General features: G+C 42.5%; 1 protein-coding gene across 1 annotated transcript in view; it reads right to left on the bottom strand.

The window, feature by feature from the left end:
* zgc:153039 (uncharacterized protein LOC767698 homolog) overlaps nt 1–34 on the bottom strand; it is a 47,333-nt gene extending 47,299 nt beyond the window's left edge. The window contains exon 1 of the mRNA XM_063205009.1: nt 1–34. This exon is cut by the window's left edge and continues 832 nt beyond it. The gene's annotated coding sequence lies outside the window, so the exon portion shown is untranslated.
* Nucleotides 35–10,000: the final 9,966 nt, after the last annotated feature.

Genomic DNA, 10,000 nt, shown 5'->3' with positions numbered 1-10,000 from the left:
CTGGACGGTGGCTGGCCGCTGTTCCCGAGTGGAACGTCCAACTTCCGCATTTAGCTGACCGCGAGCCCGAGTGCCAACTTCTGGAAACTAGAAAACAATCACCACACCAAACTCACAAACACAGGCGGGAGACAAACACGCACGCACGCACACACACACACACACACACACACACACACACACACACACACACACACACACACACACACACACACACACACACACACACACACACAGTAGCCAGCGTCCAGGCTAGGAATTTATTTTAATCCCAGATTCAGCAACAATAATTAAAGGAAGAAAGTGTGTGCCAAGTCTTCCAGTACTTACCTGAAACTAATATCGAAATTACAATAATCACATTACACTGTGATTGTAAAACAAAATCAATGACACTGTAACAAACACGATCACTAATGACAAATAATGACCAATAACAGGTCTTTAATAACCGGTAATAACAGGTAATAACAGGTCTTTACTCTACACAATATAATTCACTAATAATTAAAATTACTTTCGAGCAGTCATGGGAAAGTGGGTAGGGCGTCAGACTACTTGTATCCCAAAGGTTGCCGGTTTAACGCCCGACATGCTGGTGGGGGTAGTTGCCTAATTAACCAGTGCTTTCCCCATCCTAGGCCTACTCCATGACTTATACTGTAGGGTTTTCACACCTGGTCCCCTTTAAGTGAACCAAACTTAGTTCTCTTTAAGTGGACCAAAAAGCGAACCGATAGCAAAAGGACTCAGTTCTGTTTTTGTTCATATTGTGAGTGCATTACAAAAAGAACGGGCTGATCTTTCTGGTCCTTGTAGGCTTTTATGGTGTTTCACTCTTCTTTTGAATCACACCTGGTCCTCTAGGCCTCCTTAAGTGATTACACATAGTCACAAGTGTAACTTGTCAGAACTCATAAGTGAACCGAACTGAGACCACGTCAATGAAGGTGTCAGTACGGTTCACTTCCATGGGGTCTGGGTACGCTTTGGAGCGTTCACATATGCTGCAAAAATGCTGAGTTACTACTCTAAGTTCGCTTATGCGGCTGAAAGGGACCAGGGGCCTCTTGTACAAAACTTACTTGCGCTCACAAAAGGTCCGTAAGTAACTTTCCACAAATGTTTCCAGATGTACTAATACTGACTTGAACAAGTGCATGTGGACTAAATTTCATCAGACATCCCACAGAACTCAGACATACCACATGAATCAGCAGGAAACCCTGTTTATGCATGGACTGATATATTTGAGATTTTCAGGTGCACATGCATTTTTTCAGATTTTCACTTGCGCAAAGATTCAGTAGGAAATCTACGGAAGTCTTTGTACATGAGGCCCCAGGTGTGAAAACGCTGTTAGATACATGAGTGCCTGCTGCACTACTCCCTTGGGGAGCTATTGGGGGCTGTCCCCCTTGCACAGATGAGGCCTAAATGCAATTTTTGTGTGTACAGTGTGCACTTGCGTGCTGTGGAGTGCTGTGTCACAATGACAATGGGAGTTGGATTTTACTCATTGCTAAGTCAATAACAAGGCAATCAGATGAAAATGTCTTGGCCCTCATGGCCACACATGAAGTATTGGTGATGTAATGAACGGTAGCTGCATTACAAATGATTTAAAGTTATGGTTCGTCAGCCTTACAAACTAAATACAAAACAATCTATTTAGCGAATAGTCTGAGTTTTTAATTTTTATTTTTATTTTTATGGTTACCTCAAACATATTTCAAAGACATTTGGTGGTGAAACAGTGGCAGCTGGGTTTTTGGTGGAATCGAATGTCTCGCTCATTGTAATGCTCTGGTGATTAACTGTGGTATCAGTGTGTCGTGTTATTTGCATTCTGTGTATGTGTTGTTTAAATGTGTTTTATTTATTTACAGTCTGTATTTTTTATCTGTAGGCCTACATATTGTTTTGTTGTATCATATGTTGTATGTGTTCTGTGTTTATCAACCAGATAGATAGAACTAAGTAGGAGTGGGGCCGCAGTGGCACAATGAGCTAAGACACGGATCCATTATGTCGGCGATTCGGGCCTGAAGTCCTCTGCCGATCCTTCCCCGCTCTCTCCCACTGATTTCTGTCCTGTCCTGAATTACAAAAGCCCCCAAAACATCTAAAGAATAGGAAGAACTATGTACAGATTAAAGTGTGGCTCGGGCCGTTTTTTTCTGTCCGAGCCCGGCCCTCAGCCGACAGAAAAGTGAACGACCCCGACCCGAGCCCGAGACTAATTAAAACCCGTCCGAAGCCCGAGACCACTGTAATAACAACAGAACCTGTGCGCAAGCAAGATTTTCTATGTGGGCTCCTCCATACTCAAAATAGCACGTGATAAATAGCCAGGATAGGCATTAGACGTTAGGATGAGGCAATTTGCAGTAGCCTAATTTAGTTACACACGCATAGTAAGTATAAACACACACACACACACACACACACACACAGCGCACCTTATGTTTCTGTGTACGAGTTATTGAGCTTGTGAAGGATGGTTGCCTGATGGTCTTGTTAACTTATTATTTATAAAAATGCGACATCGCCGACAGCACTGAGTTATATCAGCTGTCAATCAATGCCGTGCGGAGAGAGAGAGAGAAAGCGAGATAGAGAGAAAGTTTAAGTTTCCAACTTGCTGCAGCATTCCAACGGGACTCCGCGTGCTTTATTCGCGCTCTGCTTGCCTTCATTGCCCGTTTGGACAGCGCCAGGTTAAACTGAAAATGAACAGCGATTTGGGAGGTGGTCACCAAGCAATCTGCGCGTGAGAGTTACACCAGGCGCGTGCACGCATCATTCACAATGTATGATGGAATTACTCGTTTGATGTGGACAAGATAATTTATTGGTCTCCGCCATTGAGTGTGGTGGCGTTGTTGTGAAGGATGTTTGCCGAATTAGGTTAAGTTTCGGCGCTCTTTTCTCTGCTGATAGACGACCCCAGCCATTTAGAATGTAAAGCCGTCTATTCTTAAAACAATGCAAAACGCCACCAATGAAAATATGAACAAACGTCCATAAAAATGACAGCCAATGCATTTTCAAATAAGATCTGGGAATTGATTTTCGCGGCTCACTTCTGAGGGGAAATGTGGCTTGCTGCTTGCCCGAGTCAAATTTGTCAGTAGGCTAAATAAACAACGACGCATGGGGTTGCAGGGTCAGCCAGATGGAAAAAAAGAGATCTTGATGTAGACGTGCCCATAGCCTTGCCTACTTGGCGTGATGCAGATGACTGTGCTACGTGTTCATTGAATATGTATGTAGGCATGGCAGATTTTCTGTTGATTGTGTTGGGCTATAATATTTTTTCTATAACCTTGCGAAGCCGCAGTCAGGCGTCTCTCGCGAGCTGCGCAATGAGTAACACGGGGCTATAAGCTAACCCGAAGAAACAGTAGCCTGTTTGGCCCTCCAAGAGAATGCCATTTCAGCTGATGTCCATGCGGTCAATATAAAATCAGGAAAGGTTGCAGCACGCACAGTAGTTACAACTGTAGCCTACAGTAAAAGTGACACAAATTAAGAACCTACTGTACGTGAAGGACATGACATGTCACAGCGGACAAAATAGTAACAGGAAACCTCTCAGCCCCTACCTTACACTCCACGTAGCGTGTGTGTCTTCTTAGTTATCCATATTGTCCTTGCTAGCCCCATGCTGGAAATGTAATCCTTGGCGAACAATGCAGTGACAAACTTCGTCATTTTATGTTCAACATTCAAGACAGCCTCGAAGCCTACACTAGGCCTACAGCAAAAGACCATGCGTTCACTGACAACTGTTGATTTGGCAAGCAAGTTCACTCGGCATCCCTGCTCGGCTGACTCGGAGTGGGCGTCCAAATGTTGCCACTGGTAACTGGCGCGTGCATACAGCCAATAATAATCACTGGCACAGTAGCCTACCAACATTTTCATTTATGCAAATTCAATTACTTATTTTTTAATCACAAAACTGCCGTTTGCATGAACTGAAACGTTTCCTCTGGTTGCTTACAATTTTCACAATGTCTGTTTGCTTCAAGCCCGAGCCCGACCCGAGTCCGACAGATATTCTATTTTTGTTGTCCGAGTCCGGCCCGGCCCGTCGGGTTCCGACCAGGCCCGTCGGGCTTCGGTCGGGTTGCCATGCTCTAGTACTGTAGGAGCACTCACTTTTAGCAGTTACTGGGTACACCTCTTCATTCAAGTCAGTTTAGTTTGTCCAATTTATTTTATCTGTACTGACTGTATTGTATTATTTTATGTGTTCTGCTTATCAAACAGATGGAACAATTTGGCTGCTGTTATCAGTTACTGAATAGTGACCTCTTCAGTTCTCAGGGGTCCAGTTACTCTAGCCTACCTAGCTGACCCTAGAGTTGCCTCTGCTCACTTCCCTGTCCCGAATAAAGGCATAGAAGCCCAAAAAATATCTTTAAAAAGAACTATAAAAGACCACTGTTAGCAGTTACTGGACACACCAGGCCCACAGCCCCACTCTGTAGGCTACATTCTCACCAGAGTGCAAGAAGAACATAGAATCTCATTATCTCTCTTACCTTCTTGTATTTCTGCTGACTACTACTGCAGTAAATACGACAACATTGATGGGTGCAATTATTAATAGAGACTTATTAAGCAGGCATGTAACTGTTAATAAATGATTGAACGAGTATGTAATTGTTAATAAAGGAGCAGTCCACTATGTTTTGGTTTTCACATATTTTCAGTATTTCCAAATAGACTGCTAAGCATGAATGTGCATACAGTATAATTTTCTTTTCTTCAGAATTTTAAGTTATTAAAGTATTAGAATTATTAGCATAGCTTAGCGTATTCACTGGAAGTGGACAGAACCATTAGCATCAAGCCGCAAGTGATTACTGGAAAGAATTAAATAGCCGTTTTGCACTGGTGAACTTTACATTCATTTTAAAGCGGTTTATATAAATGTTTATTTGATGATTCAATGTTTTGTTTGGTTCCACAGACTTCCATTGAATATGGCTATACAGTTAAGCTTGGCAATGCAAGCACACAGAGAAAAAAACCTATGTATTCTCATATTTTACCAGGCCTTAACTACATATGAGCAATTTCCTGAAATGAAGTGGACTGTTCTTTAAATGATTAAGTGAGAATGTGACTGGATTTTTTGCCCTCTGAGCGTGACTTGCTGTGTCTGCCTATCAGTCGGCCTGCCCCATCTACCCCATTGTGCAAAAATGGAATTTTTCATAGAATGCTGCTGTGGCACAAAAAATATGACTTTCACTTTCACCTATGACTACTTGGTGTGTGTGTGTGTGTGTGTGTGTGTGTGTGTGTGTGTGTGTGTGTGTGTGTGTGTGTGTGTGTGTGTGTGTGTGTGTGTGTGTGTGTGTGTGTGTGTGTGTGTGCGTGCGTGTGTGTGTGTGTGTGTCTTCTTCCAGTAAATCACTCCATGAAAACAGCTCAGAGGTTTCTTTTGGATTTTATTTTTTTTCAGTAGGCTAATTCATGATTTAACATTAAATGTTCCATCAAAATGCCCAAATGAAACTTTGCTCTTTATTGCACATACCTTACAGTGACATCCACAGTGTCCAAAGAAAGTACTGTATATTGGAAAAACTATGACCTGCCGGAAAATGCATTGGCACAATACGCAGGCATAGCCTGAGGACCCTGTGCGCATGGGCAGTAGGTCCAATGCCATGATGGATGAAAATGTTACTCCCATGTTGACTGTGGTGTCCAACATGATGTCCGGGTGGAAATAGAATGAACCAACTTCACTCCCAACCAAGGAGGTAGAGATAGGAGGGCGTACTGACGTCATAACAGCATACTCATGAACAGCGTGACGTTTTCCATGTGCATTACGCCCTTTTTGGGGGAAAACATTGGGGGGGAAAGCCATGCAAGTCAATTGGTGGTGTTCGGAAAGAATAAACGAAAGACAAGGACCTGTAGACTAGCGTTGTTCACATGAAACATGCCGAAAACGTGTTGTGTTGCCGGCTGTCCAAATAATAGCCAAACAGCCATGGCTGACACATGGACTGTGTTCATTTAGGGTAGCCGATGTAGCATGTAAGTTAATGAGACATTCGGCTTGCTTTCCCCCACAAAGGCTCATAACGCACCCGGATAAAGTACCCGGATGGCCATTCATGCGTATACGAGTTTGCTGCGAGGGGAGTCACATTTCTTCTACGGTCAGTACAGGGGGCATCAAAGTAAAATGCAATGCCACTACCAGTGATGGAGTGTGGAACAGTCATTGGACACCGTGATTGTTTGTCAGCTGTCCTTAATTATCCCCCGTAATTAATGTTGACCGACAGCTGCAGTTAATTTGGCCACAAACTAACTGAACACTGACAACCGGATATCCTCTTTCGACTGATTTTGCAAAGTTTCACAATTTTGGGGAGTCACAATTTTTATGCATCATGGCGTCGCACCCACTGGCTAGGCCTATGCACCCAGTGGGCCTTTCTCAAAACCTAGTGCAGTGTCCTTCCAAGTGTATCAGCCTAATTAGTCACCCCAGTGATTGGATACTCTTTAATACTCACACCCAGTGATTGGATATTCCGTAGAGTTCACCAAAGAGTATCCAATCACTGGGCGTGACAAATTAGGCTGATACACTTGGAAGGACACAGCAATAGGTTTTGAGAAAGGCCCACTGACTATGTTACTTTTCCGTCCACTCGTGCCCTGAGGCCACGCCCCCGTACTACACTGTGGCCAATGCATTTTCCATCGAGTGTTAGTTCTTATCCAATCTACGCTCCCAACTGGGATCAGACACACACTCTCTTTACTTGAAAATCATTTTCAATCGTTTTCAAACTGTAATTTTCAGCCCAGGCTTCTACGGTTTTCATGCAGCACACAGTCTAAGCAAGCACTGATTGCTCACACAGGTGTGGCTAACTACTCAGTTAATTATGGTTCCACTGATTGCACACACAGGTGTGGCTATCTACTCAGTTAACCCAGTTTAGCCTGATGCTTCATACTGTTGTTTGACCTTTGGTGCCTGGAGCAACATACGAAGAGCTCTTTTCCAAAACGCTATATACACCATTTTTGACTTTTTGCATTTTAATATTGGAATTGACTGTTAAGATGTCCTATAATCTATGTGTGAATTCTTGCCATTCAAATATTTTGAGAACATACTTCAAAACCTCAATAAAAATGCATTTTGCAATGCATTTCAATGGAATGCCCAATACAAAAATGTACATTTCCCAACATTCTATAAAATGGATATATCTCATTTTGGAAAAGAGCTCTTCATACATTGTGACATATTGAGTTTTTAAAATAAAAAATGTGGGTATGTTAGAGCTGAATGAACACGTTCTAATTCAAAATGATGGTCCTAACTTTTAAATGCAACTTATTTCATATTTGTATGTGCTTCGGAGGCTGCGCTGTTTAGGTTTCAATAGGCAGAGGGCACCTTTTCCCAAAAAGGGCTTAGATATTCAGCAGGCATTTTTTGCAGGTGCCTTGGGCTAAAATGAGTGGATGAAGTTTGGATCCTTGGGTGCATTTCAATATGTGACCTTGCGTCCTCCACTTGTGCTTGTGGCCTTGTACCAGGAAGAAATGCGCCGTGATGACTTCACTGACAACAGCATTATATTTCAATATCTCGCAAACGCTCTATTGTAAAGTCATTTTCTCATTTGCAAACTGGATGGTGAATGAAGAATAGTCGTTTTGGTTAGGCTGACAGTGGGGAAACTTAATTGTTTTTTCCACAGAGGCGGGGCATCAGCAAAACGTGAGGCCAGAAGACACAAAGTCGCATATTGGAATGCAGCCCTTCTCTACCCGAATAGTTAGAAACACCTGTGTGTGTAATAATCAGTGGTTGTCCAATGACAGCTGTCCAATGTCAGTTTTGCAAACGGGGTAGAGAGCTGGCTTTTACAAGCTGCCGGTCAAGTGCAATGCAGGTCCACTAATCCAACACAAGACTACAGAGAAGAAAGCACAAGTCTGCCATACACTGCAGAGCTACTACAACGCCGACCTACATACAAGACAAAGACAACACTGGTCTTCCATAACACAACCTGAGTCTACATAACCCAAGATAACAACAGTTCTCCAGAAGATAGCGTCTACAGTCTACATAAATTACCACAAGAGAGTTGTGAACTTCAGAGCAGCATGTCTCGTCTGCAGCTAGCCGCCTTTGCCCTCTTGGAGCAGATTGAACGAGAAGAGCTCCCCTACATTCTATACTTCCTGGAACACTGTGGAGAAGGTGATGATGATGGTGATCAGACTGTGCAACAGGATGAAGAGGATGATGTTGATGATGATGATGATGTTCCCACTATGACACAAGATGACGGAAATTATGATGACGATGTTGATGCTCACACTTTGGAACAGGATGAAGGTGACATTTTCAAGCATGATTATGAGGATGACGATAATCAAGATGAAGACTTGGACCTTATTGAGGCTGGCAAGGATTTGGAGCTTGATGATGAAGATGATGATGACTTGGAGTTTGATGATGAAGATGATGATTTTGATGAAGGTGATTTTGACCTTGATGAAGATGATGATTTTGACCTTGATGAAGATGATGTTGAAGTCGGTCTCTGGGACAATGAACATGCTTTAGTCCTGGATGACATTATGTTGATGGACGCTTCATCAGGGGCGTAATGTCCACAAGAGATGCTAGGGCTGCAACACCTGCTTAATCCAATAAAACCCCATAATATAATTTATAATTGCACAACTTATAATAATATCATTTTGTTACGTCAGTTATGGGGATATTTTGGAGCACAAGCTTCACAATCTATAATGTGATGACCAGCAACACCAGCTTCATACCATATAATATAATATAATTTATAAAATAATATTTATTTATTTTTTACATCAGTTATGCTGATATTTTGGAACACAATGAGGCAATTGACAGCAACACTTCACAATCTATGATGTGATGACCATTATTATTTGTTACATTATTTTTCAATGTTATTATTTTTCAAATTTGTATTGTTGTTGCTGTTGTTATTTAAAAAATACACGTCTTTTTTGTTGACATTCACTTGCCGTGCCTTGATTTTCTTGCGAATAACATAACCCCCACATGTGTTTCCCCCGCTGCACATGTCTTGCATGCTGTAGTGTGGAGGTGTCCATCGGGTCACACTAAAGACATTGGCCGCCTTTGTGATGGCCCATTGCTGCCATGCATGGGTTCTCAGTGTTTGCAAACACGATGTTATGAGAAGGGGCAAGACACTAGCAGTCAACCACGTGAGCCATTTTTTTTGACCGACAGCGGTTTGCAACAATCTGAGGTTGAGTTGTGCGCAGCTACTGTAGGCTCGCGCTGTCAGGTTATAAACAAAATTTAGAACCCATGTATAGTTCATAAAGGTTGGAGCAGGCTTCACCCAAAAGTTTTTCTCTTCTTTTTAAGGGTGCTGACCAATATATTGTAAAACTGAAAAATGAGAAAAGGTCGCACCATGCATAGGTTTCTTTATTACACAGACGCGTTTCGGTGCCGAAAACGCGTCTGTGTAATAAACAAACCTATGCATGGTGCAACCTTTTCTCATTTTTCAGAACCCATGTACTGTAGAGACCACAGCGAATTCCCATAAATTAATTAGTAAGGGATATGCTCCTTAGATAATCCACCAAAAACAAAACAAAAAAAATCCTCAATGCATTAATGGCATTAGCTGTCGTTGCACCACCCTGACGTCTGCTAAAATGTCATTGCCTCTGGACCCATTGGGTGTGTTATTCATCAGACCTTACAATACTCAGACAGAGGGGAGTATGGGTGTGGGTATTTCAGAGAGGAGTATAGGTGTGGGTATTTCAGGAGAGTATGGATGGACTAGGTGTGGGTATTTCAGGAGAGTATGGATGGACTAGGTGTGGGTATTTCAGGAGAGTATGGATGGACTAGGTGTGGGTATTTCAGAGGGGAGTATGGATGGACTAGGTG

This window comes from Engraulis encrasicolus, chromosome 8, assembly GCF_034702125.1.
Source record: "Engraulis encrasicolus isolate BLACKSEA-1 chromosome 8, IST_EnEncr_1.0, whole genome shotgun sequence".
Taxonomy (NCBI): domain Eukaryota; kingdom Metazoa; phylum Chordata; class Actinopteri; order Clupeiformes; family Engraulidae; genus Engraulis; species Engraulis encrasicolus.
This window is presented reverse-complemented; position numbering and strand designations above follow the sequence as displayed.